This window comes from Bos taurus, chromosome 11 (assembly GCF_002263795.3).
Source record: "Bos taurus isolate L1 Dominette 01449 registration number 42190680 breed Hereford chromosome 11, ARS-UCD2.0, whole genome shotgun sequence".
Classification (NCBI taxonomy): domain Eukaryota; kingdom Metazoa; phylum Chordata; class Mammalia; order Artiodactyla; family Bovidae; genus Bos; species Bos taurus.
The window spans coordinates 51,689,666-51,700,284 of NC_037338.1; the positions used below are offsets into that span (position 1 = coordinate 51,689,666).

The 10,619-nt window shown below is 35.8% G+C and overlaps 1 non-coding gene across 1 annotated transcript; it reads left to right on the top strand.

Moving 5' to 3' along the window:
• Nucleotides 1–2,202: 2,202 nt before the first annotated feature.
• LOC112448910 (small nucleolar RNA SNORA72) lies at nucleotides 2,203–2,333 on the top strand. The gene has a single exon (XR_003037371.1). It is a non-coding gene; the product is annotated as a small nucleolar RNA SNORA72 (small nucleolar RNA).
• The last annotated feature ends 8,286 nt before the right edge of the window (nucleotides 2,334–10,619 follow it).

A 10,619-nucleotide genomic window follows, 5' to 3' on the forward strand; every position in this document is an offset into this window, starting at 1 on the left:
AAAAATGTGTAGTAATCTCTGTAGACCTCCTTCCTTGAAGTTTTTACAAGGAATTGGATTCAGTATCTTACACAACTTTATTTCATTTACTCCTCAAAACACTAAAGTGTAGACTTTCTATAATTAAATATTAATAAATAAATTAAATATAAAATTAATTTTATATTTCAGCAGTCAGCTTTATAGAAAAATTGTACAATAAGTGCAGAGTTCACATAGATTTCATTTCTACCTTATCCCTAAATTTCCTCCTATTATTAACAATTTGCATTCAGTTCAGTTCAGTTCAGTTGCTCAGTCATGTCCAACTCTTTACAAGCCCATGAACCACAGCACGCCAGGCCTCCCTGTCCATCATCAACTCCTGAAGTTCACCCAAACCTATGCTCATTGAGTCAGTGATGCCACACAACCATCTCTCCTCTGTGGTTCCCTTCTCCTTCTGCCCTCAATCTTTCCCAGCATCAGGGTCTCAGGGTCTTTTCAAATGAGTCAGCTCTTCACATTAGGTGGCCAAAGTATTGGAGTTTCAGCTTTAATATCAGTCCTACCAATGAACACCCAGGACTGATCTCCTTTGGGATGGACTGGTTGGATCTCCTTGCAGTCCAAGGGACTCTCAAGAGTCTTCAACACCACACTTCGAAAGCATCAATTCTTCTGCGCTCAGTTTTCTTTATAGTCCAACTCTCACATCCATATACTACCACTGGAAAGACCATAGCCTTAACTAGATGGACCTTTGTTGACAAAGTAATATCTCTGTTTTTTAATATGCTATCTAGGTTGGACATAACATTCCTTCCAAGAAGTAAGTGTCTTTTAATTTCATGGCTGCAATCACCATCTACAGTGATTTTGGAACCCCCCAAAATAAAGTCAGCCACTGTTTCCCCATCTATTTGCCATGAAGTGATGGGACCGGATGCTGTGATCTTGGTTTTCTGAATGTCGAGCTTTAAGCCAACTTTTTCACTCTCCTCTTTCACTTTCATCAAGAGGCTCTTTAGTTCTTCTTCACTTTTTGCCATAAGGGTAGTGTCATCTGCATATCTGAGGTTATTGATATTTCTCCCAGCAATCTTGATTCCAGTTGTGCTTCCTCCAGTCCAGCGTTTCTCATGATGTACTCTGCAAATAAGTTAAATAAGTAGGGTGACAATATATAACCTTGACATACTCCTTGTCCTATTTGAAACCATTCTGTTGTTCCATGTCCATTAGTGTGGTACATTTGTTACATCTTGATGAATAGATTTATATCAACTAAAGTCTATAATTTACATTAGAATTAGCATTTTTTGTTGTACTTTTTATTGGTTCTGACACATGCATAATGGCATTTATCCATCATCACACGATCATACAAAATAATCTTCCCAAGCTAAAAATGTTATATGTCCTGCCAATTCATCTCTCTTCCCATTCCCTCAAGCCCCAGGGAAACTTTGATTTTTCTATTTGCTCTGTAATTTTTCATTTTTCAATATATCACAAAGTTGGAATCATACAATATATAGCCCTTTTCAGATTGACTTCTACTCAACAATATGGTGGAATAGATGGACAGTCTTCTCAACAAAATGGTTAGATGGCATCATCGACTCAATGCACATATACATTTGAGAAAACATCAGGAGGTAGTGAAAGACAGGGAAGCCTAGTGTGCTGCAGTCCACAGGGTCACAGAGTCAGATGTGACTGAGTGACTGAATAACTCAACAACAAACATATAACTTCTTCCATGTTTATTAGTGGTTTCATAGCTAATTTCCTTTTTATCATGTAATAATTTCATTAAATGAAGGAGCTACAATTTGTTTCTTGATCCACTTACTGAAGGAAATTTTAATTGCTCCAATCTTTGGCAATTATGATTAAAGCTAATATGAGTATTCATTTAGAGAGATTTATGTGAAGATAAGTTTTTCATTCACTTGGAGTATGATTGCTGGATTCTGTAGCAAGCCTGTGTTTCACATTGTAAGAAGGTAGCCAGCCATCTTCCATAGTGGCTGTATCATTTTACCTCTGCCCTAGTAGTCAATGAGAGTTCCTGTTGCTCAACATCTTTGTCAGCATTTGGTTTTGTTAGTATTTTGGGTTTTAGTCATTCCGATATGTGAACAATGGTATCCCATTATTGCTGGAGTATCATTTTCAACCACTGAAGTGGTCAGAGCGAGTTTTAAAGGAGCCAGCCTGTGGATATTCTCACTGTCTTGATATTTTAATAATTAGGGAAGGCTAAACATTTTCTATATGAAGACCATACACGTGTCCACAGACCTAGTTCTCATCTAAATCTAGTTTTATAAATGCTGATAATAAACCAAGTCTGATTTATATGATGCATCTTATGTGGAAAATATCTGTGACTCAAGTTATCTGATCAATCGTGAGAAATGACAGCTCAGCCTGTATAATAATTTTGAAAATAACTATTGTTAATTTGATGATTAACAGCTGTCATTAAATTAATTGCAAAGTTATCATGTTTTATCTAGAACAAAATGAAGCCAGAGGTCTTGATATTTCATTTTGTCTGTGATAATTCCTAGTTTTGTGACCTTAGGTGATTTCTTTAAGAACATTGTAACTCAGTTTCTTTTTTTTGTAAAATAGCATTAATAATAGTAATACTTTTTTTTAAATTTTATTTTGTTTTTAAACCTTACAATATTGTATTGGTTTTGCCAAATATCGAAATGAATCCGCCACAGGTATACATGTGTTCCCCATCGTGAACCCTCCTCCCTCCTCCCTCCCCATACCATCCCTCTGGGTCATCCCAGTGCACCAGCCCCAAGCATCCAGTATCGTGCATCAATCCTGGACTGGGATACTGCAAGAAAAAATAAACTGATATAGTTACAATGCTCAGAACAGTGTCTATGTGTCATAAGTCTCCATGAATAGTAGAGTGTTATTAGCATGGTGTAACTAATTTTTGAAATTTGAAAAAACATTATGTATTTTGCCCAAGTTTACCAGTTTAGAAAGTACAGCAACTAAGGTTGAATTTCAGGTTTATCTCTTGAGTTCCTTTTAATATTCCATGAAGTTTTTAAGTTGGTATGTACATGGAAAGGCAGTGCCCCCATTTTCAGAGTTTCTTGGCATTGCAAGTGAAAAGCAATTAAATCTCAGTTGTACATTATTCCAGAGTCTTTAAAAAAAATGAAGCCAATGAAGTGCATCTTTAGTGCCCTCTGCTCCTCTTTGTTTGCTAACTGTATCCCTCATAGGCCAGCATTTCCATTTCTTGCTCTTCTCATCCTTCCCCTTCTGGCCAGAAAACCCTGTTGCCCCTGCCCTTTCACATCCTGTTATATAATTATTAAAAAAAAAAAACACTGAAGATTCTATATACAGATGCTTTGCTTTTGTTATTATTAATATTTTTATTTTATTTAAGGAAGTTCATAACATAAAATAATGCCACCCCTTTGCAAATATTTCAAACCTGTTAATAATGCAGGTGGTTTCAGTAGATTTAAAAGAATATACTTTCATTGTATGAAGAAGACATACCTAGAAAGCTAGGTTAAAATCTTATTTATCTTTTTATCCCCCTGAACTGTCATATTCCCCAGGATACATGAGTCACTTGAAATGTGTATCTGAATAAATGAACAACACATGCTTTGGACCCACCAATTCAGGAGGGATATGAAAAATCAATCACAAACAAAGAAATGGGTGCCCTTATTCTTGAAAAAGACCACAACAGAGAGGTTCACTGGATGGTTATAAACTGGCATGGAAGTGGTTTCCTCTTCCAGCTGGACTGCCTAAGGAGCTGTCAAACTGTGTAGTTATCAATGGAAAGTTCATAAACTGTTCCTTCCACTCCATCATCAATCTTGGCATCTTTGTTACATTCTTAATCTTCATTATTTTTAAGATACATTAATAAACTTGCTTGTTAATTGTTTTAATATACTCTTATTTTTGTAGTTAATTTTACTGGCTCTTAAAATCTTACTTTGAAATGAAATGCATGTTATTTACATGTCATGTTAGTGCTTTTACCAAAGACCTAGAGCTCGGCCCATCAAAAGCATAATTATTTTGTTGTTGTTGTTATTGTAGATGGACAGGGAGGCCTGGCGTGCTGTGGTTCATGGGGTTGCAAAGAGTTGAACACAACTGAGCTTCTGAACTGAGCTGAACTGAACTGAATTCTTTTAGTGAAAATCTCAATTCTATAACACAATTACTTGACTATTTAGCTGGAATACTCCAAACTCAGTTTCTATGTTTATCAGTGCCTTGGGGTCATCATTTTGAATGAGTTATTTCAATGTGAGGTAAGACAAAGTGTATATATTATTACGCTATGTGAAGCAGCTTGTTTACAACTAAAAAGACACATGATTTTCTCTTTGTAGTATTTATATTTATGTATGTGTACAAAAGTGTGTGATTTCTTAATTTCACCTTCTTCATTCTTAACTGTGACTTTTTATTGCTACTAGTGTCTTGCTTGTACTAACCCCCTTATCTTGTCTTTTAATTACTTTAAGATTTTAAGGTTTGAGAAGTAAAATGTTTATAAATCCAAGAGTAAATAAACCATTAAACAATGTCTATGCTATCCTTTTCTGTTCTATATGACCACATAATTAGCTTTCTCAGAAGCATACATTTGAGCATTATAATCTTGAGCACTATAAGAGATTGAATCCTTAGAAGATAACCTGAGCCCAGAGTGAAAGATAGGGCTTCTTGGGCAGTGTGGTGGTAAAGAACCTGTCTGCCAATGCAGGAGGTGTAGGGGATGCGGGTTCGATCCCTGGGTAAGGAGGATTTCCTGGAGGAGGAAAAGGCAACCTACTCCAGTATTTTTGCTTGGGAAATCCCACAGACAGAGAAGCCTGGCAAGCTATAGTTTTTGGGATAGCAGAGTCAGACACGACTGAGAAGGCTTACATGCACAGAGTGAACTTCGATGATTTGAATTATAACCTCATCATTTGTGAGGTTTGATAGAATTTCTATAGAATTTGCTAAATGAGAGTTACTATTATTATTCCTATGACTGTATTTGCCTTAGCCTCCTTTTGAGGAAAATGCGTGTGTTGATAATCTAAAAGCTTTATGTCACTATTGTGACTCTCAAGGAAAACAGTGTATATGAGTTTTTCATAAGCTACATAAACTGTAAACATGTCAGGTTTGTCTTTTTTACCCTTTCATATAGTTGGTCCTCTTCCAGAGCTCTGAGGTTGCCAGAAATTTGACATAAAATTAGATAGGTTGTCATGTGTTAATTTTGTCAATTAAACACAAAATTATGTGTTTAATTTGTACACACATAATTTGACCTATATCTGTGTTGTTTCCAAATATGTACTTTCTTTGGCCTCTAAGAGTCTAGAGTTTGGCAAAACTAATACAATTATGTAAAGTTTAAAAATAAAATAAAATTAAAACCAAAAAAAAAAAAAAAAGAAAAAAAGAAAAAGATGACACCGTCCCCCTTTCTTCCCATTTCCTCCCACTTGATTAGGGTTTAATGGGGTCATGGATATTGGATGCTGGCCATGGTTTTGTGGCCTGCTAAGTGGCCCACTCTGTTGAATAAATCATGTTAAATTAGGAGGTGCAGGTGTTCAAGAAAGAACGGAGAAAACACATTTCTCCTTGACTAACATCTTTTTCTAATTGATTCCAGACCAGCATCGCAGTTTGTAATCTTGTGGCAGCTGCCATAGCCCACCATTGCTGGACTCTCAGCTCTGTGGGCCACTGGCTCCAGTTCTGCTCCTGCTGTGGGTTCTACTCATCTGTGGGTCCCGGCACAATAGAGACTTTCTGAGAGTTAGCTATGTCACTGATCACAAATCTATGAAACATTAAATCTGAACCTATTTCATATTTGGAGCTTTGTTTTGTTCTAAATGCTTAGAGGATTATGGATCAAGTTGTCCCCACTTATGCAATGGGATATTTGAGAGAAAGATGTAGACATTTATGTAGAAAAATGAAGTGCAAAATGATGCAATATAAATGAAAAACTAGTTTAATTTAGTTATTAAAGTCATAGTGAAAGAAAGCAACATTTGAAATGGAAATTTATTAATCTGAACACATAAGATAGAATGAGTTCTGAAACTTCCATGATGCTAGAAGTCTCTCTCTCCAAACTCAAGTCATCTTATTTTAAGAACACATTGTTTCAGGACTTCCCTGGCTGTGCAGTGGTTAATACTCCACCTTCCAATGCAGAGGGCACAGCTTCAACCCCTGGTTGGGCACCAAGATACTGCATGCCTCCTGGCCAAAAAACAAAAACATAAAACAGAAGCAACATTGTAACAAATTCAATAAAGACTTGAAGTAATTTTATATATATTGTAAAAGACTTCTGTACATATACATATATATATATATATGTATATATACAAAGAACACACTGTTTCCTGCCTGATACCTGCAGATCTCTACTCCCTAATTCTCTTTGGAAATCTCTCCTCCTCTTTCAAATTGTCATACATTGACATCTGGCTTCACGTACAAAAGTGGCTCCACAGCTCAGTTATTTGATGAAATTTCAGCTAATTGGATAGGACATAAAGGTCAATGATTTATTTATGATTCTAGAACTATTAGAGAAGCCTTGACTGCAGAGTCACTTGGCTTTCAAGAGCATCTTGGCCTAATATTATCACTATGCTGAGAATCCCCTTAGAATGATTCACTTGAAAAACATGCATTCTTTGCCCTTGACAGTCCAAGTCTTCTTGCAAATAGTCTCATGAAATATTTCTTACTTTACTTGAAATCTTGTCCATTTGTTCTTTTCTAACAGCCTGAAGAATTTAAGGCTTTTCCTTAATCACTTAACCTGGTATTGTGTTATAGTAATCAGTGATCTGGGTCCTAAATATTTTTTTACTATTCAAGTTCAAGTACTCCAGATAATTCATTTCTGAGTGGGTGGCATCCACTCTGTGCTTTCCTGCCTGCTCAGTATTCTGTTCTATCATGGCTGCATTTCGTATTTATAAATCCTTTCCCCATGCAAGCTATATTTCAACACATTACCTATCTGGGCTTCATGTAGGAAACTGACCAAATTGCAGATAGGTTGTGTTGAATATGGAGATAATTTAAGAATTTTAGAGTTAATAATATGAATAGACATGAAAACAAAAGATGATCTTCAACATCATTGGATGTCAGAAGATACAATCTCCATGAGAAAAGGGACTCTTTCTTTTGTCTCTTGTCTTAGTCCCTATTACAGTGAAATTCTTCCCATTGCATGTAATTAATATTAATTGAATTAAACAATAAATAACACAAAGCAGACCATTCAACTAGTTACCCAAATTAGCTCAGTATAGACTGGAATTCCAATTAACAGGTAGATGAATTTATTTATCAGAAAAGGAAAATGAGAAGAAAGTAAGCAATGCTAAAGAAGAAATGCCTGGATAAATCCTTCAGAGCTCAGTTAAAGCTATTATTTTTAGGATTTCCATGAGGTCAAAAGTAGGGAGGGATTCATTAAATCCGCTGACCTATCAAAATCGCTATCTTGAAATCTAAATTATATTTATGTTTAAAAATTCTGCCTACATATAACTGGATTTTTCTAGTCTCTTCCCACAAAAATATCATCTCTTCTTTTAATTTTTCTATTCCCAAAGACTCACATACTGATCTTATCTTGCCTCTCAAAGTAAGTATAAGATCTTTGAAGGCAATCTTTGTGGCCAATTGACTCTTGCTTTTTCCTGTTTCTTTCCTCTACAGTGAATGGTTAGATGCCTGCCCAATAATGTGGGCACAGTCAGCACTATTGAAAATGATTGAGTTGTATGGCTACAGACCTGAGGTGGAGAGCCTGAAGACAATGCGAGAATGGGAATGGAATAGAACAAGGCAGCTTCCTAGGGAGATATGCAGTCTAGCTGCCAAGTGACCTTCAGTTACAATGATCTCCTTCTCCCCACACTTTGAACCTGAAAGGAAATATACTACCTTTGATTAGTTTTTAAGGAGTAGTCTCATAAAAAGCACGTTATGTGTGCCAAATCTTTTACATGAAACACAGTGTAACTGATGGGTTTTCATTAGCATTTTATTGATGCTCTTTAAAACTCTTACTGGACAAAACATTTCAGAGGTTCATTCTCTCTGGTGTATATCACTGCTGTGACATCGGCGTTTCATATCTCTGTAAGAATTCCTTTATCTCTTTTTCTTAGCTGGATAGATTTGCCATGACAAGACCTCAGTGTCACTTCTAAGACATGCAAACTTACATAGAGCTAAAAAAAAAAAAAAAAGAAAATCTGTTCAGGCTATTACTTGTAAAATAAGCAGAAAAACAAAGATCTTGTTGCTGTTTTTGAAGAGATAACAAAGACCATTTACCCGGTAAATCTCAAAATAACTGAGTGTATTTTAAAGCTATTTAGAAAAAAAAAATAAAGCTATTTAGGCTTTCCAGGTGTCTCAGACAGTAAAGAAATCTGCCTGCAATATGAGAGATCCAAGTTTGATCCCTGGATCGGGAAGATCCCCTGGAGAAGGGAATGGCTATCCATTCCAGTATTCTTGCTTGGAGAATTCCGTGGACAGAGGAGCCTGGTGGGGTCACAAAGAGTCAGACACGACTGAACAATTAACACTTTCACTGTACACACGTAGTGAAACACTAAGACTGTGTCCTTTCTGAACTTCAGATCTCCTTCACCTTATTCTTCTAGAAAGCTCAATAATACAGTTGTACAAGTGAATGAGAATTTATTTACATACTTTTGTCTGCAGCAGATAATTTTTAAGGCTCTTTAGGAAAAGAAATGCAGTGCCAGTGTCCAGGAAAATAACAACAGTGATGACTCTTGAGTTCCTTTAGATGTTTTGCCACAAGAGTACTGCCAAGCAAAATGTGCTTGTTTTATTTTATCTCAGTCACAGATCCAAATGCAAAATCCTCAAGGGCATCTTGTACATTTGCATAAATCTCTTGAGAATATAAGTGTAAATATTCAAGAGAGAATTGTTTTGCTGCTTTGATAAAATGACTGTGGATTCCATGCAGATTGAAGTAGAGAGCTGGGGTAATGAGGTTTCAAACATTAATCGAGGTTCATGCACGCAAAGGGAAGAAAACTTCCAGAATCTAGTTTTCAGAGTACATATCGGGTACTTATTTGGAATACATAGGCTTTGGAGGTACACACTGAATACTTATTCTGTTCCAGGATCTCTGTTAGAAACTTCCAGAGGTTATCTGGTGCCACTTCGACACAACCTTGTAAATCCTTTAGCTTGTTGAAAGGGCACCCAATTCTTAAGCAACTGAAGCAGATTCTGAATGTAGGAACTCAATTTCAAATTCCCCACCACTGTCTTTTAAATGCATGTCATGTCTGATTTTACTTTGCTTTTGAAGCTTATGTTAGGTAGATTCCCAACACTTAAAAATTAGATCCAACTTTTATTGTTTTTTTTTTCATAGTATTGAATGTCATCCTGGCTAAAAAATGAAGTCTAGTATGAACTTATTTCACCTTTTACTGGTTGGCAATTACTTGAATTTACTCAAATACTGGACTTTCTCATCCCTGCAGATCTAAGTTTTTAGATTTACTAATAGTTGGAAATTGCCAATTGATAAAATATGTACAATAGTACTATGTCATCAAGTGTTTATACATTGCTAGAGGGTTGTTCAGCTTCTTGTAACAATATTAGAGCAGTGATTCTCAAACTTTTTCATGGATTATAATCATTTAAACCTCTTGTTTAAACACAGATAGCTGGATCCTACCCAACTTTCTAATCAGCAGGTCTGAAATGGATCTTGAGAATTTGCCTTGTAATAAGTCAAGAGGTAATACTGATGTTGCTGATCCAAGGACAAGGTGTTAATACCAACTGGTATAGGACATTAAATAAATGGTTTCAAGCAAACTTTTTTTTAATCTATTTATTTTAATTAGAGGTTAATTACTTTACAATATTGTATTGGTTTTGCCATACATCAACATGAATCTGCCTCATTTTTTTAATATGGTGGGAGGTCAGGTTGATGTATGGCAAAACCAATACAATATTGTAAAGTAAAAATAAATAAATAAATAATAATTAAAAAAAAGAAGAATGAATTGCACAAAATAATCAAAATGTCAAATCTCTCATGGACATACAGAAGTTATACTGTGTGTTGTGCCTTTGTTTAGGTCAATGCAAAGAAATGAGAACATTACCAGCTAAAATAATGTATGTTTACCATCAATGGCTTACCTCTGAATGAGTGCCAGTTATAACAATATATGTGTTTTGTGGTGTGAACATAAGTTTATGGACTGTAGCCTGGCTGGCTCCTCTGTCCATGGGATTTCCCAGGCAAGGCTAAAGTGTTGTCATTTCTTTCTCCAAGGGATCTTCCTGACCCAGGGATCAAATCCCAGTCTCCTGCATTGCAGGTGGTCTCATGCATTTCAGGTGGATTATTTACTGACTTAGCTACCAGGGAAATCCAATGATATCACAGAGATGCTTAAATTTAGAAACTACTACTAAATAGTTCCTGGACCAAAGAGATGCTCAAAATAAGATATTCAGTTATGTGAATGCCTGAATGACCTATGATA